The sequence below is a fragment of the Carlito syrichta genome, unplaced genomic scaffold, assembly GCF_000164805.1.
Source record: "Carlito syrichta isolate Samal-C Ts95f unplaced genomic scaffold, Tarsius_syrichta-2.0.1 Scaffold308870, whole genome shotgun sequence".
Lineage (NCBI taxonomy): Eukaryota > Metazoa > Chordata > Mammalia > Primates > Tarsiidae > Carlito > Carlito syrichta.
Genome location: NW_007252966.1, coordinates 1,086,617 through 1,113,710, shown reverse-complemented (window position 1 = coordinate 1,113,710; position 27,094 = coordinate 1,086,617). Strand labels below are relative to the sequence as shown.

The window sequence follows — 27,094 nt, the reverse complement described above, 5'->3', positions numbered from 1 at the left end:
AGTATGATGTTAACTGTAGGCTTTGTATTTGCCCTTTTGATTGAGGATGTTGCCTTCTACTCCTCGCTTACTGAGAACTTGTATTATTAATGAGTGCCATATTTTGTCAAATATTTTTTCCACATCAATTGGTATGATCAGGTGGTTTTTTTTCCTCTTTAGCCTTTTATCTTTTTTAATCTAGATTACATTGATGGATTTCCAAAGTTCTAGTCTTAAATTATTGGAACAGACCTGACTTAATCATTATGTATTATTCTTTTTATATATTACTGGAGTTGATTGGCTAATATTCTATTCAGGATTTTTGCTTCTGTGTTCATGAGGAGTATTGATCAGCTTTCCTTTATTGTTCTATCTTGTTTCATTCTGAATAAACACTACTCTCTTTTATTATGGAAATTTTTTAAAAGACCCAAAATCCTATAATTACCATTTTGAAAGATTTTATTATTTTTTATATGTTAAAGTAGGTTTCCTCAATAAGACAAGCCAGTACCCAGGCTATGTTCATGGTGCTTGACTCTGGATAAAACCACTGGCCCCTCCAGAGCTTTGTGTACATGATGCAGATGATGGTGGAGCATGTTCTTGTGCAATCTCTCATATATTCATATATATACATATACATTTTTAAAAGACAGTAATGATTATCACTAACATAGTACCAGCTAACAATTACCTTGTGCTTACTATGTATCTGGCATTTAGTCAAGCACTCTACTACATTACCTCCTTTAAACAAAGTTTTTTCTCTGCACATGATAGGTGCTTTCTCAGGCTACATAACTTGACAACCATTTCCCAAAGTATATAAAGAGGCAAGCTACATCTTGCACCCTGACTTCAAAGCTTATGCTCCTAATGGGTATGTCATAAGGCCTGTGGATACTGTTCTATAACTTACTTCCTTACTTAACATATCTACTTTACCTTTTTTATTGGTTGTATTATATTCCAGTGGTAGCTGGTATTTTCCAAAATGGTTGCAATCCAATATGCACATGCAATATGTGACTCTGAGATTCCTCCCAAGAAATGAAGGCTATGTTTCCTTCCCCCTTGAATTTGGGTAGACTTGACTATAAAAGTGATACTTATTTCTGATGCTAGGTCACAACAGGCAATACTATTTCTCAGTCTGATTCTCTGGAATCCAAGCACCATGCTGTGAGAAAGCCCAAGCAGCCACACGAAGAGGCCATGTCTAGGTGTTCTTACTCAACAGCCTTAGCTGAGGTCCCAGCCAACAGCATCAACCACCAAATTTGCAAGAGTCTTCAAATCAGTGTTGTCTAAGAGAAATATGTGAACCACAAATGTAGGTCACATGTGTAACTTTAAATTTCCTAGTAGTCACATTGAAGATCGACTATAATAATATATTTAATTTAACCTAAACATATTCCAAATATCATATCAAAATGTATTGACACAAACATTGAAATATTTTAATTTTATATTAAGGCATCAAAATCTGATGCATATTTTACATTTACAGCACATCTCAATTCAGAAAAGCCTCATTTCAACTGCTCAATAGCCATGTGTAGCTACATATTATAGCAGACTCAGATTATTCCACTGGTCAACTGTCAACTCCAGCATTGGGTTTTCCCAGCTAAAGCTCCAGGCATCATGGAGTTACAAAGATATTACTGCTGTGCCCTTTCTGAGTTCTTGGCTCACAAAATCTATGAGCATAACAAAATGGCAACTAGGTTTGGAATGGTTTATTATGCATCAATAGTAACTGGAATACTGGTCTATCAACATTCTTTATTTATTTAAATCTTTCCCTACTTGGGTGTTTTTCCTGCCTCTTTCCAAAATTTTTTATATGCTTAGGAATGCTTAATCCCTTCCTTTTCTATAACATTCTTCTTTATTATTGCTATGATGAACAACACAATCTCTGTAAGCTAGTCTAATTATTTCCCTAAATAGTTAGGGTATTTCTGGGTCAAAGGGAACACAAATTTAGCAAATTTAGATTCATATTGCCAAATTGTTATCCATAGCAGCTTAACCAGTTTTCACTAAGAATCATGTATGTGTGTACAACTGTGCTTCTTTTGATTAAATCTGGCCTTTTCTAGCTTCTTGGGTTGAATGTGTGCTCTTTTCCTTCTATATCATTTTTCTCTAATGCTTAAATTGATTTTTTTTTTTTTTTTTGAGGTGGAGTCTCACTCTGTCGCCCAGACTGGAGTACGGTGGCCGCTCCTGGCCACTGCAGCCTCAACCTGCTGGGCTCCGGCGATCCTTCCGCCTCAGCCTTCCAAGTAGCTGGAACTACAGGCATGCGCTACCATGCCCAGCTAATTTTTTGATTTATTGTAGAGATGAGGTCTCACCAAGTTGCCCAGGTGGGTCTCGAACCCATGGGCTCAGACAATCTGCTCACCTCAGCCTCCCAAAGCGCGGGATTACAGGCTGAGCCATGGAACCCGGCTGGGTATGCACACTTTAAAAGATATTATCTATGTACTACTTTTCAAAGTTGAATTGAATTATGGTAGCAATGTGTAGTATGATGTTCGCTCAAAAGATGGCTTCAATCAAATGAATGCTAGTGATTGAGCATCACAATTTTAATACAGCTTTTTCCTTTCTTAAAATGTATATACTTTTTTTTGGCACCCTCAGTATAAACAAAGGAACTCTACAATGCCTACAGCATCCCCCTGCCAACCTCAAATAAGAAGAAAGCATCTACTCAAGTGAAGAGGAACCAGAAAAGTTATTCTGACAATATGAAAAGACAGAGTTCTTCAACACCCTCAAAAGACCACACTAACTCTTCAGCAATGAGCCCTAACCGAAATGAAATTTTTGAAATTCCAGACAGAGAATTCAAAAGGTTGATTATAAAATTGACTAATGAACTTCTGGAGAAAATTGTTTAAACAGTGAATGTCTCTGCATTAAAATTATTTCATTCAACAACAGCCAAAAAGAAAACCACCAGGCATGATGGCTCACATCTGTAATCCTAGCACTTTTTGGGAGGTGGAGGCAAGAGGATTGCCTGAACCCAAGGGTTCAAGACCAGCCTGGGCAAATTGGTGAGACCTCATCTCTGCAATAAATTAAAAAATTAGCCAGGCATGGTGGTGTGCACCTGTAGTTCCAGCTACTTGGAAGTCTAAGGCAAAAGGATAGCCTGAGCCCAGCAGGTTGAAGCTGCAGTGACCGTGAGTGTGCCACTGCACTCCAGCCTAGGTGACAGAATGAGACCCAGTCGCAAAAAAAAGAGAAAACCAACATAAAAAAATTTAAAAAACAATTCATGACATTAATGAAAAATTCTCCAAACACAGATACCTTAAAAAAAAAAAATACCTGGAATTCTGGAAGTGAAATAAGCATTTAGGGAAGTAAAAAAATGCAATGGGAAGTTTTAACAGTAATTTAGAACAAGCAGAAGAAAGAATCTCAGAACTGGAAGACAAGGCTTTTGAATTAACCCAATCAGACAATAAAGAAAAAAGAATCAAGAGATTGGAACAATGTCTCCAAGAAATGTAGGATTATGCAAAATACCCAAACCTAAAAATGATAGGTGTTCTTGAGGAAGAAGAGAAAACAACAGGTTGGAAAACCTCTTTGAGGGAATAATGGAGGAAAATTTCCCTGGCCTTGCCAAAGATCTAAACATCCAGATATAAAAAGCCCAAAGAATCCACAGGAGATTCATTCTAAAAAGTCATACCCAAGGCATATAACTATCTGGCTTTAAAATTTTTTAAAGCAGTGAGACAAAAGCATCAATTCACTTACAAAGGTAAACCTATCAGACTAACAGCAGACTTCTTAAAAGAAATCTTACAAACTAGAAGGAATTGGGGCCCCATCTTTAATCTTTTCAAACAGAATAACAGTCAACCAAGGATTTTTATCCTGCAAAACTAAATTTCATGAATAAAGGAGAAAAAAAGTCCTTCACAGACAAGCAAACACTGAGGGAATTTGTCACCACTAGATCAGCTCTACAAGAAATACTTAAGGAAGTTCTAACTATTGAAACAAAAAGCCAAAGCACACCAATAGAAAAATGCTGGAAATTATATAGTTCACGAGTCTTATTCAATACTAACACAATAGAGAAAATAAATAAGTAAAGCAGCCAGATAACAAGCAGTATGATGAATGGAATAGTACTTTACATATAATTATTACTCTGAATGTAAATTGTTTCAATGCCCCACTAAAAATATATATACTGGCAGAATGGATTAAAAAAACACAACCCAAATAACTACTGACTTCAAGAGACCCACTTAACCCACAAAGATGCCTATAGACTCAAGACAAGGAGTGGGAGAAAATATACCATGCACATGGAAACCAAAAACAAGCAGGAATAGCCATTCTCATATCAGATAAAACAGATTTCAAATTAACAACAATAAAAAAGACAAAGATGGTTACTATATTATGAAAAAGGGATCAATCCAACAAGAAGAAACGAACAGTGAGACAGAGCAGGCAATACCCGTGGAACAAAAAGAAGTAGCTTTTTCTAATTTCCCCACATCTGAAGAGACTAGTAAGCTTCTCAAAGGTCGAGGGGTGACCTTCCTATCTCCCATGCAAACAAAGATATTCCATCATGTGTGCAGTAGGAAGAGAGGCCGTTCCCCCTCAGGTACTAGTCCTTGAATCTGCAAGAGAGTTGGCAAATCAAGTAAGCAGGGACTTCAGTGACATTACAAAAAAGTTGGCAGTATCTTGTTTTTATGGTGGAACTCCCTATGGAGGTCAATTTGAATGCATGAGGAAAAAGAATTGATATCCTGGTTGGGATACCTAGCTGTATTAAAGACCACCTACAGAGTGGCAAACTAGATCTCACCAAACTTAACCATGTTGTTCAGGATGGAGTTGACCAGATGTTGGGTATGGGTTATACTGATCAAGTAGAAGAGATTTTAAGTGGCATACAAGACAAATTCTGAAGACAATCCTGAATCATTGTTTTTTTCTGCAATTGACCCTCACTGGGTATTTAATATTGCTAAGAAATACATGAAATCCACATATGAACAGGTGAATCTAATTGATTAAAAAAGAAAAAAAGACTCAGAAAACGGCAATAATTGTGGAGTACCTAGCTAAGTGCCACTGGACTCAGAGGGCAGCAGTTATTGGAGATGTGATCTGAGTATATAATGATGACCAAGGAGACACTATTATCTCCTGTGAAATCAAAAAAGAAGACCAAGATCTGTCTATATAGACTGAACGTGTCTATAAAGCAGGATGCCCAGTCACTGCATGGAGACATTCCACAGAAACAAAGGGAAATTATCCTGAAATGTTTTAGAAATAGCAGTTTTGGAGTATGCATGGCAACCAATGTCACTGCACGTGGGTTAGACATCCCTGAAGTTGATTTGGTTGTACAAAGCTCTCCACCGAAGGATGGATATAGAGTCCTACATTCATCATTCTCAGAGAATAGGTAGAACAGGAAGGACTGAGGTGTGTATCTGCTTTTATCAGCCCAAAGAAGAATAGCAATTAGCACAAGAGGAGAAAAAAGCAGGAATTAAATTTAAACAAATAAGTGTTTCTTCTGCAACAGAAATAATAAAAGCTTCCAGCAAAGATGCCATCAGGCTTTTCAATTGTGTGCCTCACACTGCCATCAGTCACTTCAAGCAGTTAGCTGAGAAGCTGACAGTGAAAAAGGGAGCTGTGGAAGCCCTGGCAGCAGCACTCATTCATATTTCAGGTGCCACATGTGTAAATTAGCGCTCCTTGATCAACTCAATGCAGGTTTTTGTGACCATAATCTTGCAGTGCTCAACTGAAATGCCAAACATTTGTTATGCTTGGAAAGAACTTAAACAGCAGTGGGGTGAGAAGATTGTTCCAAAGTGAAAGGAATGGCCTTTCTCAAAGGGAAGCTAGGTGTTTGTTTTGATGTACCTACCTCATCAGTAACCAAAATACAGGAGAAATGGTATGTTTGCAATGCTGGCAGCTCTCTGTGGCCACAGAGCAACTGGAGCTAGAAGGACCACAGGAAAGATATAGTGGATTCAGAGGTAAGCAGGAAAGAAATCGAGGTTACAGGAGACAGCAAGACAGAAACAGCTTTAGGGGACAGTGGGACAGAAATTGAAGCTTCAAAGGACAGTGATCAGGAGGTGGCAAGAAAAGTAACAGATCCCGAAACAAAGGCCAGAAGCAGAGTTTTTAGTAAAGCATTCAGTCGGTAATTAGAAATAGAGGATTTAATTGTACAAAAAAGATACCTGCACATGCATGTTTGTTGCAGCTCTATTCACAATAGCAAAAACCATGCTGCTCATTGCAACTGGACTGGATTTAAAAAAATGGTACATATACACAATGGAATATTATGCAGCCATAAAGAAGGACAAACATTCAGACTTCTCAGCAACTTGGATAGATTTAGAGTCTATCATACTCAGTGATCTATCACAGAAACAAAGAACGCGTATATGTTCTTACTCTTAAGCAAACCTTGAACAATTTTTATAACACTATAAGAAAGGGATTGGCAATAATGGGAGACTATCAGGGGAGGGGGAGTTCGGATTGGCAGCTGAGAGAAACTGCCGGGGGCGGGGCACACCTCATTAGCAAGAGTACCTGCATAATGAACATTTGTATTCCTAACCCTGAATTGTACCTCACATCATTAAAATTTAAAAGTTAAAAAAAGAAAAAAATAGAGAATTTATATAGCCAAAAGAATTGTTTTGCAACATCGAACTGAACATTGTTTTTCATCCAAAGTTGAAAGCACACTGTGCTTCCTTTTGACCACCTGCCCAGTCCCCTCATCTTTCAGACAAGCTTCACCTAAATTGTTTTATCTGATCATTATCATTTTTAGCTTTATTGCTACATTTTAAACAGATTTTCCTTTTGAAAGGGTGTATGAACGCCTTAACTTTTATTCTAATACATTGCCTACAGGTTCCAAGATTTTATTTTATTTTTATTTTATTTTATTTTTTAAGTTGGAGTCTCACTCTGTCGCCCAGGTTCCAAGATTTTAAAAATCAAGCATGCATGCATTAGCCTGTACTTTATAAGTTGACCTGTCTTTATACTTAAGAATCACTTAATAGTGTCCTTCCTAAAGTAAATACTTAGGGGTATGTAGCAGTCTCAGGACAACCCTGAGGCCTTTAGAAGTCTGGACTTTGTAATTGGCATTCCTCAGCCATCTGCCAACACATTACTCATGGCTCCTGTTAAGTGTCTTCTGAGACTTAATACTGAGCAATGTTTTGAAACAAAATTTCAAACTTAGCTGGTTTGCAATACAGTTTATACAACGTATGCTCTAGATTTGGAGGATGCAATTTAGTCAATATAGATTACCTATATTTATATGAATTTGGATACATTTTTAGCTTCTCATTATAAGGTGATTCACATTTCAGTGTATTCTTCACAGATTGTATATATAAATATATTAAAGTACATTTTAATAGAAAGCCAGTGTCTTTAAGGAATTCAAAATATTTAAGATGGCTCCATATCTTTCTTTGTAAGAAGTTTGGGTAAATAGTGCTTAAATGACAATGTACTCCATTTTTTCGTACTGGAAGATTAACATTATTTATCAAGGAGGGATTAAGATAGGAGTGGTACAGATTTGCATTGCTGAAGAGTATGTCCAAAATCCGCCCCGGAGATCTTATTCACATGCAAGAAGGAAACAAATACATAACTGCAAAGAACAAGGAGAAAAACAAGTAATGATGCATGATAAGGCATTATTTTAATGGTGAAAACTTAATGGATCACTAATGTTTCTAGAGGTTAACTTCAAGTACACTAGCTGTTGGTTTTAGGTAGAATCATTCCATTTAGTTTCTCATTGGTTCAGTTCCTAAAGCCACAGTATAGGATCCATTTTTATTATACTACTTCTCTATTGAAAGTTTGTTTTAGCTGCTTAGAGACTATAAAGACAAACTGTATGGTTATTTTAAGTTGTTGTTTTGAGAGAACTGAAGAACTTAATGTAGCCCCTGGGCAGATAACTCTACCCAATTTCTCAGATATTATTTCTCTGGAAAACATTCTACATAGCAAAGGAGCTTAAGAGTAGCATTGTCCTTGGAAGGCTGAGGCAGAAGGATCGCCGGAGCCCAGCAGGTCAAGGCTGCGGTGGCCGGGAGCGGCCACTGCACTCCAGCCTGGGCGACAGAGTAAGACTCCAACTCAAAAAAAAAAAAAAAAAAAAAGGAGTAGCATTGTCTTCCTGCCTTAATTCCTAGAGATTCTGTACTGAGAATCCCAGAAACAGACTGTAATAGGAAATTTACAACTACATGATCTGTCTTGTTTTTGTTCAATTATGTTGAACAACTAAAATCTTTCTAGTCCCTGACTTCTCTCACTTAATCCAGTCTTTATCTCTAACTGCCTCTTACTTGATCAGCTTACACTAGGGGCTCTAATAGCCAACTTATTTCCTGATCCTTGAGGCAACAACTTTTTTCTATTTGAAGTTCAGCACTGTTCTTGAATCCTGATGAGATGTTTCTTGCCCTCTGTTCTCAGAATTTTCTTGGCTTTTATTCCTTGATCCACTTATAAATTGTATCATTTTATTCCTTTTCCTCACGGCTTCTCTTCAAACCAAGTATTTGATGACAGTCTACATGTCTTGCGGGTTATAATTTATTAGATTCTGGTTTTGTCCAAATACCAGGCATGCTTTAATAACAAAACATTTTATAATTTGAATAAGAATGAGGACCTTATCATGCAGATTAAAAGGAAATAGTATTTGTCCTTTAAGAAGGAACAGTTAAAAGTTTGTTGTGGATTATGGGTTTTCCTAATGAAAAGTAATGAAGCATAAATCAAGAGTAGGAGGGAGTCTGGGCATGGTGGGTCATGCCTGTAATCCCAGCATTTTGGGAGGCCAAGGAGAGAGGATCAGTTGAGGATGAGAATTCTAAATAAGCCTGGGCAACATGGTGAGACCTTGACTCTACAGAAAGAAAAAAAAAAGTAAGAGGGAAAATTAATAGGCATTTCACTTCACATAACTTCTTTCAAAAAAAAAGACTGTAACAATACATAAAACTAAGTTTTCTCCTGAATCCCTGAATTCATATTTAGAGATGTATAATGTGTTCAGCTACTATTTGGTTTAATTATTTGGGTTAAGGTTAATTCTTTTCCAATTTAACCTAAGGCGACCAGGCATGGCCTGTCGCACTGGATAGACCAGCTTTTTGTGGGCACAATTCAGTTGTGTACTGGATTTGGCAGAGCAGCCAGCTGCTATTCAAGGCCATGGATTGTCTTCAGTGTTTGAGGTGCCTTTCTCAGAGCCAGGGAAAAGGGAAAAGCTTAACCTTTGTTGGGTTAGCTCAGTAAATGTTATCTTTTTTTACTACTTTTTTCCCAAATATTTGTGTTTATTATAAACAAGGGTACAGACCCTAGACTCTCAGAAACACATCAACAGAAACAAGGCTAAAACAGATTTGGTGAAACATTAAGAGAGGGACAGAGAACATCAAGGTATATATATCTAGGCCAGAGTTGCCACCCTGGGCCTCCCCCATCCCATCTGTGGTCCAGATGGCCCCTTGTACCTGATGCCAGGGCAAACTTTGGACTAGGGTGCAGGAGTTGGATATTCCATGAGGCTGGTGTCAGGGGAAATGGGGACTATGAGAGGTGTCATGTTATCTGTCACTGCAGGCCAACTTCCTCCAGGACCCGGGGGTTTCAGTCTCACATCAACTGTCATACACATTTTAAAAAAAACAGGCAAAAAGTTTGGCTCCAAATAAAATGAAAACACTTCAGGAAAAGATCTGAGCATGTTGGTTGCCTACCTGTGAGAGGGACCACGGCTAGCAAGGCCTGGAAAGCTTCCCCATGGGTAACCATTCTGTGAGTGCATATGGTCTTCCAGATGGTCCCAGGAAGGATACAGGGAATGTCCAGGTAGACAGCTGTTGGGGGTGAAGTAGGGCTCTGCCTGAAATCTTCTGGAATCAATTGGTTGCCTGACCCCAGGGCATGGTGCAGGCTCCAGGGAGCAATGGAACATCTGCTCAAAGGATCAAAAGCCAACTCAGTCAGATCCCCCAAGCTCCACCTACTTGCTAGCATCATGGTCCTTGCTCTGAGAAAGCCACCTCAAATACTGGAGACAAGCCATGACCTTGAACAGCAGCTGGCTGCTCTGCCAAATCTAGTACACATCTGTATTGTGCCTACAAAAAGTCGGTCTAGCTGGGCTCGGTGGCTCAGCCTGTAAGCCCACACCTTGGGAGGCTGAGGTGAGTGGATTGCCTGAGCCCGCGGGTTCGAGACCCATCTGGGCAACTTGGTGAGACCTCATCTCTACAATAAATCAAAAAATTAGCCAGGTGTGGTAGCGCACACCTATAGTCCCAGCTACTTGGAAGGCTGAGGCAGGATTGCCGGAGCCCAGAAGGTAGAGGCTGCGGTGGCTGGGAGCAGCCACTGCACTCCAGTCTGGGTGACAGAGTGAGACTCCAACTCAAAAAAAAAAAAAAGCTGGTCTATCCTAGTGTGACAGGCCATGCTTGGTCACTGAGGTTGAGTTGGAAAAAAATTCCTGCCCCATTCTTTGAATTTGGTTTGAGATTTTAGGAAGCAATTTCAAGTGAGAAAGAGAGCAAAGTTTGGTCCCAGCCCACTCTGGCAAGGATAGGCCCCACCTCACTGGCATCAGAGGAAGCCACATGTATAGATAAGACACACACACCATGCACAGGACAGTAAAGAACTGTGCCTGCATACCTTTCACACACATGATAGAGTTAGGTGGCAGCCAGAGGCAGGTGTATGCTCAGGGGGCTGCCTTGAGGGGATTCATGTAGGCCGGGTTGTAAGGAGGCTGGCTAGCAGGGTAGGGCATGTCTGAACCTCCAGTCAAGGTCTCATGGTAGGCTAGTGGGTCCATGGGCTAGGCCAGGTAGGGTGGTGTGAACTGCTTCTGGCATCCCTGGCTGGGGAGGCATGGAGTGGTAGCCCTGATAGCTCAGTCCAGGATAGCTGGGTGGCACACTTTGAGGCTAAAGGTAAGGGGCATGCACCCACTGTGGTGGCCATGATGGTGGTCACGACTGGATGCCATTGGCAGCACATCTTGTACAAACATCAGCCAAAGCAGGTGAAGCAGATGATAATGGTGATGACAGAGAGTACAAAGATGGTCAAGTCAATGGCCACAGTCACTCTGAACCCTGTGTTAGCCTCTGCCTTCACCCAGGGACCTTCTGCAGCCCCGGACTTCCCCTCTTTCCATCATGAGTCACTCGGTTTCCCATTTTTACTATTTCCTACAGAGAATATTTGTAAATATATATATATATATATTTATATGTATATATATATATTTATATGTAAATATATATATATACATATATATATATATATATAAAAACACTGGATTTTTTTTTTGTTTTGAGTTGGAGTCTCACTCTGTCACCCAGGCTGGAACACAGAGACATGCTCACAGGTACCACAGCCTCGACCTGCTGGGCTCAGGTGATCCTTCCTCCTCAGCTTCCCAAGTAGCTGAGACTTCAGGTGTACATGATCACACCTGGCTAATTTTTTTATTGATCGTAGAGACAAGGTCTCGCCAGGTTGCCCAGACTGGTCTCAAACCCCTGGGTTCGGGCAATCCTCTTACCACTGCCTCCCAAAGTATCTTTTCTGACAACAATGGAATAAAACTAGACATCAATAGCAAGAAAAACCCTAGAAACATCACAAACACATGGAAATTAAACAATATGCTTCTGAGTACTAAAGGATTAACAAAGAAATTAAGAAGGAAATTTTAAAATTTCTTAAAACAAATGAAAATGGAAATACAGCATACCAAAATCTATGGAATACTGTAAAATCAGTAGTAAGAGATAAGCTTACAGTAATAAACACCTACATCTAAAAAAAGGAGAAAACCTTCAAATAAACAACTTATTAATGTACCCCCAAGGAACTAGAAAAGAAAAAACAAACCATAATCTACCCAAGATTCTTCTACTACCAAAAATCAGTAGGAAAAAAAGAAAGAACAGAGCAGAAATAAATAAAAATTGAGACTAAAAAAACCCGAAGATCAACAAAACAGTTGTTTTTAAAAAAAAAAACAAAATTGATAAACCTTTAGCTATACTACCCAAGAAAAAAAGAGAGAAGATTCAAATATATAAAATCAGAAACAAAAAAGGAGACATAATAACTGAGACCACAGAAATACAAAGAATCATCAGAGACTATTATGAACAACTATACACCAACACATTGGAAAACCTAAAAGAAGTGAATACATTCTTGGACCCATATAGGCTAGAAAGATTAAATCATGAAGAAAAGGCTGGGCACAGTGGCTCATACCTATAATCCCAGCACTGTGGGAAGTGAAGGCAAGACGGTTGCCTGAGCCAAGGTATTTGAGACCAGCCTAGGCAATTTGGTGAGACCTTATCTCTACAGTAAACAAAAAATCAGTGGGGCATGGTGGCATGTGACTGTGGTTTCATCTACTTGGAAGACTGAGGCAGAAGGCTCCCCAGAGTCCAGCAGGTCAAGGCTATGGTGGTCATGAGCACTCCAACCAGGGCAAAAAAGTGACACTCTGACTCAAAGAAAAAAAAAAGAAGTAGAAAACATTAACAAATCAATAACAAGTAAAGAGATCAAAGGCATAATAAAAAGTCTCCTATCAAAGAAAAGTCTAGGACTTAATAGTTTCATTGCTAAATTATAACACACATTTAAGGAAGAACTAATACCAATTCTATTTAAATGCTTCAAAATTTTTTAAGAGAAAGAAATACTTCCAAACCCATTCTATGAGGCCATAATCACCCTGATATCAAAACCAGACAAAAACACAACAACAAAAAAGACAACTAGAGATCTGTATTACTAACAAATACAGATGCAAAAATTCCCAGTAAAATATTAGCAAACAATTCAACAACACATTAAAAAGACCATTCACCATGATCAAGTGGAATTCACCCCAGGTATGCAAGGATGGTTTGATTCATGCAAATCAGTAAATGCAATACACTACATTAACAGTATCAAGACAAAAACCATATACTTATTTCAATACTCAAAAGGCATCTGATAATATTTAACACATCTTTATGATTAAAAACCTTCAGGGGAGGCGGGAAAGATGGCAGCCGTGCCAGTCAGACTATGTGAGTTCCTGTGTGAGTAAGTGAGTGTATGGAAAATTTTGTGTATGTACTGGTGAGCAAGTGGGTGTGTGAGTGGCTGACTGAGTGAGGGCTAGGGAGCTAGCAGCCAGGGCTCTCCCGGTGCAGCAGCTGGTGCCACAGCCACTGGGCTTGGACCCTAGCAAATTCCTGGGACGCAGAAACCAAGTGCCATTTACTCTTTTGTTTTCTTCTTTTTTTTTTTAATCAGCAAACCCTCCCTGGCAAGAAAACACTGGAAGAGACTGTCTAAGTAGGGATCTTGAGCAGGTGGCCAGGTCCCTGGTGCAATAGCAGGTGCTACAGCTTCTCTACTTTGTCCCTGGCTCTTCTCAGGTTGCAGAAATGAAACACCATTATTTTTTTTAAATGGACACAAGTTTTCTTTTTGAAAAGCAGCGGGGAGGCACTATTGCCCCAGGCACTTCCACACTATTGAAGCAGGAGAGAGACTGCTCAAGGCTTTGCCTCATCACTTCAGCACCTGGCAGGGCGCTGGAAGGGGCTATGAACAGAGTGCGGAGGCAAGTTCCCACAGAAGAGGACAAGAGAGGCACTCCACCACCATATTGAAGGCAGGACAGGAAAGTGACTTGCTCACCATGGATCAACAGATCCGATCTCTGTGACTGGCCGATGGACTACTCAGGGCTTGATGTGGCCCAAAGGGAATATCCTGAGAGCACAAACTTCAGAGGAGCCTGAGTGCTGAGTTCCAGATGCTCCATCCTCTACCCTGATCCAGCTGTGGAACAAAGGTTGTGGCCAGAAAGGAGGAGGAAGAACTCCAAAGAAATCAGTGGTGAGTCCGGGGCTGACGCAAACCCCCTCCTTCCCAGAAATCCTCTGAACGTCAGACCCACACAGCTGGGCCACAACTGAGAGGGACAAACCCAGGGAGAGGCTGGAGTCAGTCACAATAGGCGAGCTCCATTCCAGGACAGGCCTGGCTGTGGCACCTCAGGGAGAGTACATACCTGGGGCAGAGATAATCCCTACCTCCCCACCAGAGATCTCCCTGACCAAATGAGGGGGGGGGGTCCTGCAGCTCCACCCACCTCCACTGTTCCTCCTCCTTCCCTGCTTCCTTCCCTGAGGAGAGAGTGAAAGCAGTGGCTCTGCAGGAGAGACCTGATTAGAGAACAATTACAGATCCTGCCACAAGTAGGCAGGTTTTTTTGTTTGTTGGTTGGTCGGTTAGTTTTTTGTTTTTGTTTTTTAAATTTCCAATTATTTTTTAATTTTAAAAAAAATTTTTGACTGTTTACTTGTTAGTTCATCTATTTTAAAAATATTTTTCCTTTGTACATGAATGTGTATGTAAGGGTTTGATCTGAGTCCCCCCCAAAAAAATTTCATTTATTTTTCTTTTCTTTTTCTGTTTCTTTCTTCTCTTATTTGTTGTTTTCTGTTTATGTGTGTATGTGAATGATCGAGTGTTTATCATTCGATTTTATTGTGGTTGTTGATTTTTGCTCTTTTGTTCTTCTGGGTCTTTTTAATATTTTTTTTATAGCTTAAGGGATATGTCAATAGATGTGTGAGGGTTCGACCTGAATCCCCCCTCCTTTTTTTTCCTTTGGTCTTTCTGTTTTTCTTCTCTATTCACTTTGTGCTAGGCATATGTGTGTGTGTTTAATTGCCTTTGGGGTCTTTTTGTTGCAGATTGTTTTGTTTCACTTTGCTATTATTCCAGTTTGTTTTAGAGTGTGTGTGTATGTGTTCAATTGGTTTCTGCTTTGCATCGTCATATAGAGTGGTAGTGGGGAGTGGAACTCAGGAAACACACACCATAACAAGTGAACATTTTAATTTGCAAGTAGTATTTGATTCATAGTGCCCCATTCCCCACTTTATTCGAATTTCAAAAGCTACAAGAGACAGCAAAGCTTCCCATCCACCATCCTATTTCAAAATAGAACAAATCCAGAGCCTGGATCAGGGAAGAACAGAGGTCTGAGCAAATGGGAGAAGGGAAAGCCTCTCCCACTGACACTGAGTAACAGAACTAAAGAGAAAAACAAGAGATCTGTCAGAAATAAGGAAAAGCCAAAGGAAGAACTCAGGCAATTTCAAGTGTACCAAAGACAAAATTCCCAAAAACTCAGACCTTGGTGCCTGAACAATAGAAGTCACCAAAGACTGTCCCCAGAATATGACAGGGAGTAGGGAATGGATGGAAAGAGTGAATCGGACTCAAGAAAGACAAGATGCAACACTGAAATAACTTGTAACAGAGATTTTGGCAATAAAAAATTTCATCCAGGAAATAAATAACAAGAAGACAAGCATGGAAAGCAGAATTAATCTAGCTGAAGAAAGAATCTCAGAACTTGAAGACCAGAATATGGAAATAACCCGATCTGTAAAAACATAGAAAGAAGATTCAAAAAGAAAACAAAGCCTATAAGAGATGTGCGATTATATCAAGAGGCCAAACCTATGCCTGACTGGTATCCTAGAAGAAGAAAGGGAAATGGAGAACAACTTGGAGCAAGTATTCGAGAAGGTAATCCAAAAATACTTTCCCCATCTCACTAGAGATGTGACTAGTCAAGCACAAAAGATACAGAGAACCCCCACATGACATCAAATGAGAAGAACAACCCCTAGACACATAGTAATTTGCCTACACAAAGTATGTACAAAAGTAAAAATCCTACAGGCAGCAAGAGAGAAAGGTCAGACTACCTACTGGGAAAACGAATCAGAATAGCAGCAGACCTATCAGCAGAAACACTACAAGCAAGAAGGGACTAGAGCCCTATATTCAAAGCCCTCAAAGACAAACCATTTCAACCAAGAATTTCTTATCCAGCCAAACTCAGCTTCATCAGTGATGGAGAATTAAAATTCTTCCCAGACATAATCCTTCCCTAAGAAACTAGACAACTTCAGACCAGCTGTACAGGAGACACTTAAAAAGGTATTAAGCATAGAAGAAAGAAGAAAAAGATGGACCACATACTTCCCAAGAGAACAGCAGAGCACAGAATCAGTAGAGAATACAGTGCAACAAGAAACTTGAAAACACACAAATACATTAACCCCAAAACAAAAGATAAACAAAGGAAAAACTTTATAAGAACCTCATGACAGGGATAAACAATCATATTTCAATAATCAACCTGAATGTGAATGAACTAAATGCACCACTGAAAAGGCACAGAATGGAAGACTGGATAAGAAGCCATGACCCAATTATTTGCTGCATCCAGGAGACTCATCTCACTTCAAGGGATGCACACAGATTCAAAGTTAAAGGTTGGAAAACAAGTTTTCAGGCAAATGGATCACAAAAGAAGGCAGGAGTTGCAATCTTAATATCAGACCAAAAAAAAAAAAAAACCTTTAAGCTATCAAGAATTTAAAAAGATGCAAAAGGACACTACATAATGATAAAACATTCAATCCATCAACAAATAATATCCATCCTAAGCATATACGCACCCAACACAGGAACAGAGGCATTTATAAAGCAGCTACTAAGTAAAATAAAAAAAGATATTGACTCTAACACTATTATAGCAGAGGATTTGAATACCACACTGACAGCCCTAGATAGATCACTGAGGCAAAAAAATCAACAAGGAGATCCAGAACCTAAACTTGACCCTCAACCAAATGGACTTAATAGATATCTACAGATTATTCCACCCAACAAACACAGAATATACATTCTACTTATCAACACATGGAACATACACCAAGATTGATCACATCCTTGGCCATAAATCAAGCATAAAAAAATTCCATAAGTTTGAAATATTGCCATGCACATTCTCAGATCACAGTGGAATAAAAATAAATATCAACACCAACAACATTTCCCCAAAGTCCACAAAGACATGGATACTACATAACATGATGCTGAACAACTACTGGGTCAAACAAATCAAAGCAGAAATGGAAAGATTCCTGGAAACAAATGAAAAATGAAGAAACATCTTACCAAAACCTCTGGGATGCCCTGGAAACAGTTCTCAGAGAGGAATTTATATCTCTACAAGCACACATCAAGAAAACAGAAAGAGCCGGGCTCGGTGGCTCAGCCTGTAATCCCATGGCTTTGGGAGGCTGAAGTGAGTGGATTGCCTGAGCCCATGGGTTCGAGACCTGCCTGAGTAGCGAGATCTCATCTCTACAATAAATCAAAAAAATCAAAAAAAAATCAGCTGGGCGTGATAGCGCATGCCTGTAATTCCGGCTACTCAGAAGGCTGAGGCAGAAGGATCGCCGAAGCCCAGCAGGCAAGGCTGCAGTGGCCGGGAGCGGCCACTGCACTCCAGTCTGGGCAACCGTGTGAGACTCTAACTCAAAAAAAAAAAGAAAACAGAAAGATCAGAAGTTGAGAGCCTAACAAATCACCTAAGGGAGCTGGAAAGAGAAGACCACCAAAACCTCAACTTTAGCAGAAGAATCCAAATCACAAAAATAAGAGCCCAAATATGGGACACAGAAGACAAAAATATCACAGAAAACATCAACAAAACAAAAAGTTGGTTCTTTGAAAGAATTAACACGATCAATGGGCCCCTGGGTAGAATGCCCAAGAAAAAGAGAGAAAAAGCCCAAATAAACACAATCAGAAATACAAAAGATCACATCACAACTGACCCCAAAGAAATACAAAAGATTATCAGAGATTACTATGTACACCTATATGGAAATACACTTGATAACCTAAATGAAATGGAGAACTTTCTGACATCTCACAACCTCCCCACGTTGAAACAAGAAGACAATGAGACACCAAATAGACCAATAACAACCTCAGAAATTGACTCTGTCATACGAATATTACCTATCAAAAAAAGCCCTGGACCGCATGGCTTTCCAGCAGAATTCTACAAAACATACAAGGAGGAGCTAATACCAATCCTACAGAAAGTATTCCAGGCAATTGAGAAAGAAGGAATTCTCCCCAAATCATTTACAAAACTAACATCACACCTATACCCAAACCAGGTAAAGATCCAACAAAAAAAGAGAACTACAGGCCAATATCCCTTATGAACATAGATGCAAAAATCCTCAACAAGATTCTAGCAAATTGGATCCAAAAACACATCCAAAAAATCATCCACCATGACCAAGTAGGCTTCATTCCCAGGATGCACGGCTGGTTTAACATTCGCAAGACCATAAATATCATTAAATTCATCAACAGATATAAAAACAAGAACCACATGATTATCTCATTATATGCAAAAAAAAGTTTGATAAAACCCAGCATCCCTTCTTGATAAAAACCCTCAAACACCTAGGTACAGAAGGAAAATACCGCAAAATAGAAAGTACCATCGATGACAAACCCACAGCTAACATATTGCTAAACAGACAGAAACTGGAAACATTTCCCCTGAAAACTGGAACAAGACAAGGCTGCCCATTCTCACCCCTCTTGCTCAATATTGTGTTGGAAGTCCTAGCTCGAGCAGTTAGACAACAGAAGGAAATCAGGGGTATCCAAATAGGAAAAGAGGAAGTCAAGTTATCCCTCTTTGCTGATGATATGATCTTATACCTTGAAAATCCAAGAAAGTCTGTCAAAAACCTTCTTGCACTGATAAAGGACTTTGGCAAAGTCTCTGGGTACAAAACAAACGTGCAAAAGTTGCATTCCTATACACCAACAACAAGCAGGCAGAGACCCAAATAAAAAGCACAGTCCCATTCACAATAGCCACAAAAAAAAAATGAAATACCTCAGCATCTTTCTAACCAGAGACGTGAAAGACCTTTACAATGAGAACTACAAAACGCTGCTCAAAGAAAGCCAAGAAGACACAAGCAAATGGAAAAATATCCCATACTCATGGATAGGAAGAATCAACATTGTTAAAATGTCCATCCTACCCAAGGCAATCTACAGATTCAACACAATACCCATTAAGTTACCAACATTATTCTTCTCAGATCTGGAATGACAATACAAAAATTCATATGGAAACATAAACAACCACAAATAGCCAAAACAATCCTTAGCAAAAAGAAACAAAGCAGGAGGGATCACACTTCCAGACTTCAAACTTTACAATAAGGCTACAGTAATCAAAACAGCTTGGTATTGGTATAAGAACAGGCACATAGACCAATGGAACAGGATAGAGATTCCAGAAACAAAGCCTCAATTCCTCAACCAACTCATCTTTGACAAAGCCTCCAACAACAACCACTGGGGAGAAGAGAACCTATTCAGTAAATGGTGCTGGAAAAACTGGCTGACCACATGCAGAAGATTGAAACAGGACCCCTACCTAACACCATACACAAAAATTAACTCTAAAGGGATCAAAGATCTAAACGTAAATCCTCAAACTATAAGAATCTTAGAAAACACAGGAGACACCCTTATGGAAATTGGAACTGATAACCAATTACTATTCAGAACCCTAAAGGCCATAACCTTAAGAAATAAGATAGATAAGTGGGACCTCATCAAGCTAATGAGCTTCTGCAAGGCAAAAGAAACCATCAAGAGAGCAGGATGACAGTCCACAGAATGGGAAAAAAGATTTGCCAACTGTATATCTGACAAAAGTCTAACATCTAGGATATACAAGGAACTCAAACGCGCCAAAAGGAAAAAAACAAACAGCCCCTTTATAAAGTGGGCAAAAGACATGAATAGACATTTCTCAGAAGAAGATATATGGGCAGCCAACAGACACATGAAAAAATGTTCAGCCTCACTCATCATCGGAGAAATGCAAATCAAAACTACATTGAGATACCACCTAATCCCAGTAAGAATGGCCATCATTAATAAAACAAACAACAACAGATGCTGGTAAGGATGTGGAGAGAAAGGAACGCTTCTACACTGCTGGTGGGAATGCAAACTAGTGCAACCTCTTTGGAAGACAGTGTGGCGATTTCTGAAAGAACTAGAAATTGAACTTCCATATAACCCAGCAATTCCCCTATTGGGAATATACCCGGAGGAACTCAAATCATTCACAAAAAAGATACCTGCACCCGTATTTTTGTTGCAGCTCTATTCACAATAGCAAAAACATGGAACCAACCATGTTGCCCATTGAAGCCGGACTGGATAAAGAAAATTTGGTACATATACACAATGGAATATTATGCAGCCATAAAGAAGGACAAATATATGGACTTTGCAGCAACTTGGATGGATTTGGAATCGATCATACTCAGTGATCTATCACAGAAACAAAGAACAGAGTTCCATATGTTCTCACTCATAAACGGACTTTGAACAATTATAATGCTATAAGAAAATGATTGGCAGTAATAGCAAGCTATCAGGGAGGGTGGTAGGATCTTAAAACATCAGAATAGACATTTCTCATAGAAAGACATGCAAGTGGCCAAACGGTGTATGTAAGAATGCTCAGCATCACTAACAATCAGAGAAATGCAAATCAAAACCAAAATGAGATATCATCTCACCCTAGTTAAAACGACTTTTATCAAAAAGACAGGGACTAATAGATGCCAGTGAGGATATAGAGAGGATGTAGTTGAGGGAAACTGCTAGGGGAGGGAGGGGCATACCTCATCAACAAGGGTACATGCATAATAAATGTTTGTATACCTAACCCTGAATTGTACCCCACATCTTTATAATAAAAAATAAATAAATAACTTTTTTTAAACCTTCAAATAACTGGGTGTATAAGGAACATACCTTAAAATAATAGATTTCATATATGACAAGCCCACAACCAACATTATTCTGAACAGAGAAAAACTAAAAGCCTTTTCACTAAGATCTAGAACAAAATAAGGATGCCCTCTTTCATCACTTTTATTCAACATAATACTGGAAGTCCTGGCCAGAACAATTAAGCAAGAAAAAGAAAACAAAGTCATCCAAATTGGAAATGAAAAAGTCAAATTAGACTAGCTGACAGACTACAAGATCTGATGTATGTTCAATAAAGAAAAACCTAAAGACTCCACCAAAACCTCTTAGAACTGGTAAACAAATTCAGTAAAGTTGCAGAATACAAAATCAACATTCAAAAATCAGTAGCATTTACGTATGTCAATAGCAACCAATCTGAAAAATAAATCAAGAAAGCAATCCAATTTACAATAGTTACAAAGGATATAAAATTTAATCCAAAAAGCGAGAAATCTATACAAACAAAACTATAAAAAGCACAGATGAAAAAAATTAAAGACACACACACACAAATTCCATGCATATGGATTGAAAAAATTAATACTGTTAAAATGACAATTCTACCCAAAGTAATTTACAGATTCAGTGCAATCCCTATTAAAATACCAGTGACAGCCGGGCCCGGTGGCTCAGCCTATAACCCTGCGCCTTTGGGAGGCTGAGGTGAGTGGATTGCCTGAGCCCACGGGTTCGAGACCCACCTGGGCAGCGAGACCTCATCTCTACAATAAATCAAAAAACCATTCGGGCATGGTAGCGTATGCCTGTAATTCCGGCTACTTGGAAGGCTGAGGCGGAAGGATCACCGGAGCCCAGCAGGTCGAGGTTGCAGTGGCTGGAAGCGGCCACTGCACTACAGTCTGGGCGACAGAGTGAGACTCCAACTCAAAAAAAAAAAAAAATACCAGAGACATTCTTCACAGGAATAGAAAAAACAATCCTAAGAGTCATATGAAACCACAAAAGATCCCAAATAACCAAAGGAATCCTGTGCAAAAAGAACAAAACTTGAGGCATCACACTATCTGACTTCAAAATACACTACAAAGGTATAGTCACCAAATCAGCATGATACTGGCATTAACACATTGAACATACATACCAAAGGAACAAAATGGAGAACTCAGATATAAATCCTTGAATTTACAGCCAACCTATTTTCAACAAAGGAGCCACAAGCAAACAATGGGGAAGGACAGTTTCTTTAATAAATAGTGCTGGAAAAACTGGATAACCATATGCAGAAGAATGAAACTAGACCCATACCTCTCACCATATAGAGAAATCTAATCAAAAGGGACTAAAGACTTCCTGAAACTGAAATTACTAGAAGAAAACATTGGGGAAATACATTGTAAAGATTTTTCTGTGTAAGATTTCAAAAGCACAGGTAACAAAAGCAAAAATAGACAAATGGAATTACATTAAACTAAAAACCTTCTGCATAGCAAAGGAAACAATCAAGAAAGTAAAATGACAACCCACAGAATGAGAGAAAATATCTGCAAACCATCTATCTGACAAGGGATTAATACCCAGAATATTTAAGGTTATCAGACAATACAGTAGAAAAAAAAAATTAGCCAGGCATGGTAGCACCCCCTGTAGTTCCGGCTACTTGGAAGGCTGAGGTGGAAGGATCGCCGGAGCCCAGCAGGTCGAGGCTGCAGTGACCAGGAGCATGCCACTGCACTCCAGTCTGGGCAACAGAGTGAGACTCCAACTGAAAAAAATCCAATTTTAAAACATCAGAGTAGACATTTCTCAAAGAAAGACATACAAATGGCCAAACGGTATATGTAAGAATGCTCAGCATCACTAACAATCAGAGAAATGCAAACCAAAACCAAAATGAGATATTATCTCACCCTAGTTAAAATCACTTTTATCAAAAAGACAGGGACTAATAGATGCTGGTGAGGATGTAGAGAATGTGAAACCCTCATACAATGTTAGTGGGAATATAAATTAGTACAGTCACTGTGGAAAACAGTATGGAGGTGCCTCATAAATGAAAAGTATAACTACCATTTGATCCAGCAATTCTACTAGGTATATATTCAAAAGAGAGAAAATCAATATATCAAAAATATATCTGCACTCTCATGTTTACTGCAGCACCACTCACAACAGCCAAAATATGAAATCAACCTCGGTGCCCATCAACGGACAAACGAATAAAGAAAATGTAGTATATATACACGATGGAATATTATTCAGTTATAAAAGAAGAATAACATCTTGTCATTTGCAGCAACATGGATGGAACTAGAGGTCACAATGTTAAGTGAAGTAAGACAGGTACAGACAGACAAATATCACATGTTTTCACTCATAAGTGGAGCTAAATAAAAAACTGGATCTGATGAAGATAGAGAGTAGATTGATGGTTACCAGAAGCCGGGAAGGGTGTGGTAAGGGTTGAAGAGAAGAAGTTAATTCAGGGATATAACATACAATTAGATAGAATAAATAAGACCTAATGTTGGATAGATTAGTAGGGTGACTATAGCTAACATGAATCTGCTATATATTTTTAAATAGCTAGAAGAGAATAATTTGAATATTCCTACCATAAAGGAGTATTTAAAATGATGGATATCCCAATTTCCCTGATTTGACCTTTATACATAGTATAAAGTACCCTCAAAATATGTACATTATGTATCAATAAAAAAGAAATAATTTAAACATTAAATTTTGATTTTTCATGTAGCAACAAGAGAAATATGGGTGAAAAGGAATTGGAAACAACCCTTAGAGGCAATTATTTTAGGAGTTATGCTATGAAGGGAAGCAAAGAAATGGGGTAATAATTAGAAAGAAATGGGGTGGCAGACAAGGGGATATTTTATGGACGATATTACAACATATTCATTAGTATGTTGGTAATTCAGTAAAGAATGAAAATTAATAATACAAAAGAGAGAGAATACCCTCAAGCATGAGAAAGGAGATAACATCTGGGGTGCAAGAAGAGAATGTTCTTAAATAGGAACCAGGGCCATTCACTCAAAATGGAAAGGAGAGTTTATAGGTTTCAACCCCAAGAGGTGGGAAGATGTGCTAGCAAGAGGACACAGAAGTCCTATTTGGCAGTAACACAGAAAAGTCATCAGCTTTCAGTGAGATGAGAGAAAAAGTTGTTGGAGGCTTGAAGAGAGAACAAAAGCTGTCAAATAATCATTTAGGAAAATGGACTAATAAATGTGGAAGAATAGCTGGGCAGCACGAAGGTCTCCTTCACCTTATTGGTCAAAAAATCAAAGTGAGACCAATCATCAGGGTCATATGCTTTACTCAGGCCACTTCTGCCACACAGGCACAGGTAGGGAATTGGATTCATCGGGTTTTGTGGTTTTATCAGGAGAATAAAACCAAGTATGGGACAAGAGAGTTCATGCTACCTGTATATGCAAAGCTCTAATCATAATGATGTGCCATGGCCTCTAAATTGCAAGAGGCGGAACTGAGCACATGAGGGCAAGAGTAATAAAGGAGTTTTTTGGTTTTTGTGTTTGTTTGAGTTGGAGTCTCACTCCGTAGCCAGGCAGGAGTGCAGTGGCATGCTCACAGACACCCCAGCATCAACCTGCTGGGCTATGGTGATGCTTCCAAGACCTCAGCCTTCCAGGTAGCCAGAACTACAGGCGCACACTACCACGCCCAGCTAATTTTTTATTTATTGTAGAGACTAGGTCTCCCCAAGTTGTCCGGGCTGGTCTCGAACCTGTAGGCTCAGACAATCCACTCACCTTGGCCTCCCAAAGTGCTGGGATTACAGGCTGAACCACCCAGCCAGGCCAGTTCTGTAGTTTTTTACTGAAGATTTTGGAGAGGGGTAAGGTCCACAGAGATATTTTGGTTCCCCAGGCAAAAGCCCAGTGAAACTGATTTCAGATGACTGACCCCCATAAGAATAAGAGAATAAATTTGTTTGTTGTACACCACTAAGTTTGTGGCAGTTCATTACAACAACTGGAAACTAATACACAAAGCAAGGGGAAAATGTAGAAGGGCTGTCTAGGTAACAGCTCTTTCACCACCAAAATAAATCAGAAGGAAAGGAATTGGGACAAGACCAAACAGTTGGCTCTGTGTAACTCAGAGAGGAAAGTGGAGAATGTTGGTGCCACCTCCCTTAAATGCATAAGTAACTAAAAGGATCTCAGGAGGCAAGATTTGTTTCCCCATGAGACTATGATACACAGCATTATTTAATTTTAAAAATGAAACAATAGGCCCATATATATGGCACGACCCAACTTTTGTTTAAGAAGTATATGTGTATAAACAGTTGTGTCTGTATACCTTTAGGATAGAGTTCTTACTTCTGGGAGCTGCATGACTAATTCCCTCAATTCCTCAGTCTTCACTCCAAATCCACTATTTAAAATTGCAAAGTGCACCCCCAACCCACAAACACTCACAAAAGCACCGCTCAACACCCCCAACTCAGCTCTATTTTTTCTGTAATATGGACGTATCACCTTCTAAAACACTATGCTACTCATTCTATTTATGGATTGCTTGTTTCCTTCTCTAGAATTTAACGTCCACGAGGGTAGTGATTTTTGTGTAAGAGTCTGAACAGCTCCTGAAACACAGTTGGCCCTCAAGTAATATTTGTTAAATGAATAAATTTCAGAGGTGAGATGAAAGTTACCATATGATTAACTTTATTTCAGAATATTTTTAAAGGTAAAGACAAAATTATGGGTGAATCTGCGTCCTTTTTCTCCAGTATGTATTCCTAAAGTAATTCTTATTCATTTGTAATTTTAATTTTAAAAAAAACAAAACAAAACGAGAATAACTCGAATGAACCCGTCACCGACCTCAAAAAACAGGAAGACCGATTTCTACAGCCCGGAACCGAGCTCAGCGAGGCGCCGCAGAGAAAGCCCCGGACCCAATGCCGGAAGTGGCCGCCCGGAAGTGGGCGTGGCACCACCCATGGCTTGCTGGAACTTGTAGTTCGCGACCCTCAACGCGGTAGCCGTCAGTGTCCGGAATCTGGCGCTTCCAGGTATGCGAATTCCACGTGGGAGGTGAGACAGGCCAGGCTGCCTAAGCCTCCGGCAGAGGCGTCCCGGGGTCAGAATGTGGGTGTGCCGCGAGAGAGGTTGCTGAGCCCCGGAAACCGGGCGGGGCGGCCGTGGGAGGACGTGCGACCAGCGGAGGCGCGGCCCCGGACAGCACGTGTGTCGGGGCGCCACAATTCCGAGAGTTTGGGTTCCCCCAAGGCCCGGGTGCGGTCACACAGAGGCCAGGTGGCCCCTACAGCTGAGCAGGCCACGGCTCCAAGGGCCTCTTCCATCGCCTGGCCGAGCTTTGGCCTGGGCCAGCTGAGGGCTTAGTAGTGAGCCACACAGGCCCTTTCCGTGCCAGCAGCCTGCCTTATTGCAAGGAGGTTTTCGGTGGACGTTAGGCGACGGAGAGGGGCTCCTGTGAGGGATCGAGGTTTCTGTGCCACGCACTGCCCTCGGTAAAAAGAGTTTGCGTCTGATTCCCTATACTGCAGAAACTTGTCAGGCTTCTGCGAATGAGGTCGGGGAGGGTGTCTTGGGCAACTGAAATCTATCCCGATAGGTGACACATATAACCTAAGAGCTCCTGCTCTAGCTAGAACTTTAGGGCGGAATCTGATGGCTGCAGAACTTACTTAGCCTCGTGAGTTTTGGGAGGGAGACTTGACCTGTTTGATTCAAAACCCTGTGGTGAGAGATGAAGAAGGTGACAGGAAAGACGTCTCAGGAAAAGGACTGCGAGAGGATAGATTGAAGAGCGGTCAGTAGCAGGAGCTTAATAATTTTTCCCTACAGCCTTGTTGGGCTAGCTAGTCCGCATCTTGCAAAGTGGGCTTGATTTTCTTGGCTTTTTCTCTTTCCCTAACTCTGCCTTTCCAGGAATTCCTCCCGGAGAGGAGGAAATGACTAAGGTCCAGGTGACTTGGGGTTTCTTTTTTCCTAAAATGCCATCTCTCTGAAATGTCCGTGTACTGTGTGTTGTTTTTTTCTTTATTGTCAGACTTCAGGGTGAGGCATACAGTATTTTATAGCTGAGTGGTCATTAAGATGCTAAGGGCATATAGCTAGCATATGATATTACCAGGCTCAGCACAAATATTGTTTTCACTGTACCACCCTATCTCCATGAGTTTGGTCCACTCCTCAGAACACTGGGCTTTGCTCTTTTA

At 39.9% G+C, this 27,094-nt stretch overlaps 1 protein-coding gene and 2 pseudogenes across 2 annotated transcripts in view; 2 read left to right on the top strand and 1 right to left on the bottom strand.

The window, feature by feature from the left end:
* The first annotated feature begins 864 nt into the window (after positions 1 to 864).
* LOC110596397 lies at positions 865 to 5,392 on the top strand (annotated as a pseudogene).
* Positions 5,393 to 10,840: 5,448 nt separating this feature from the next.
* Positions 10,841 to 26,215, bottom strand: LOC110596396 (annotated as a pseudogene).
* ZNF239 (zinc finger protein 239) overlaps positions 25,867 to 27,094 on the top strand; it is an 18,241-nt gene continuing 17,013 nt past the window's right edge. For both annotated transcript variants that reach the window (XM_008066258.1, XM_008066257.1), the window contains exon 1: positions 25,867 to 25,946. The gene's annotated coding sequence lies outside the window, so the exon portion shown is untranslated. The remainder of the gene's footprint in view (positions 25,947 to 27,094) is intronic.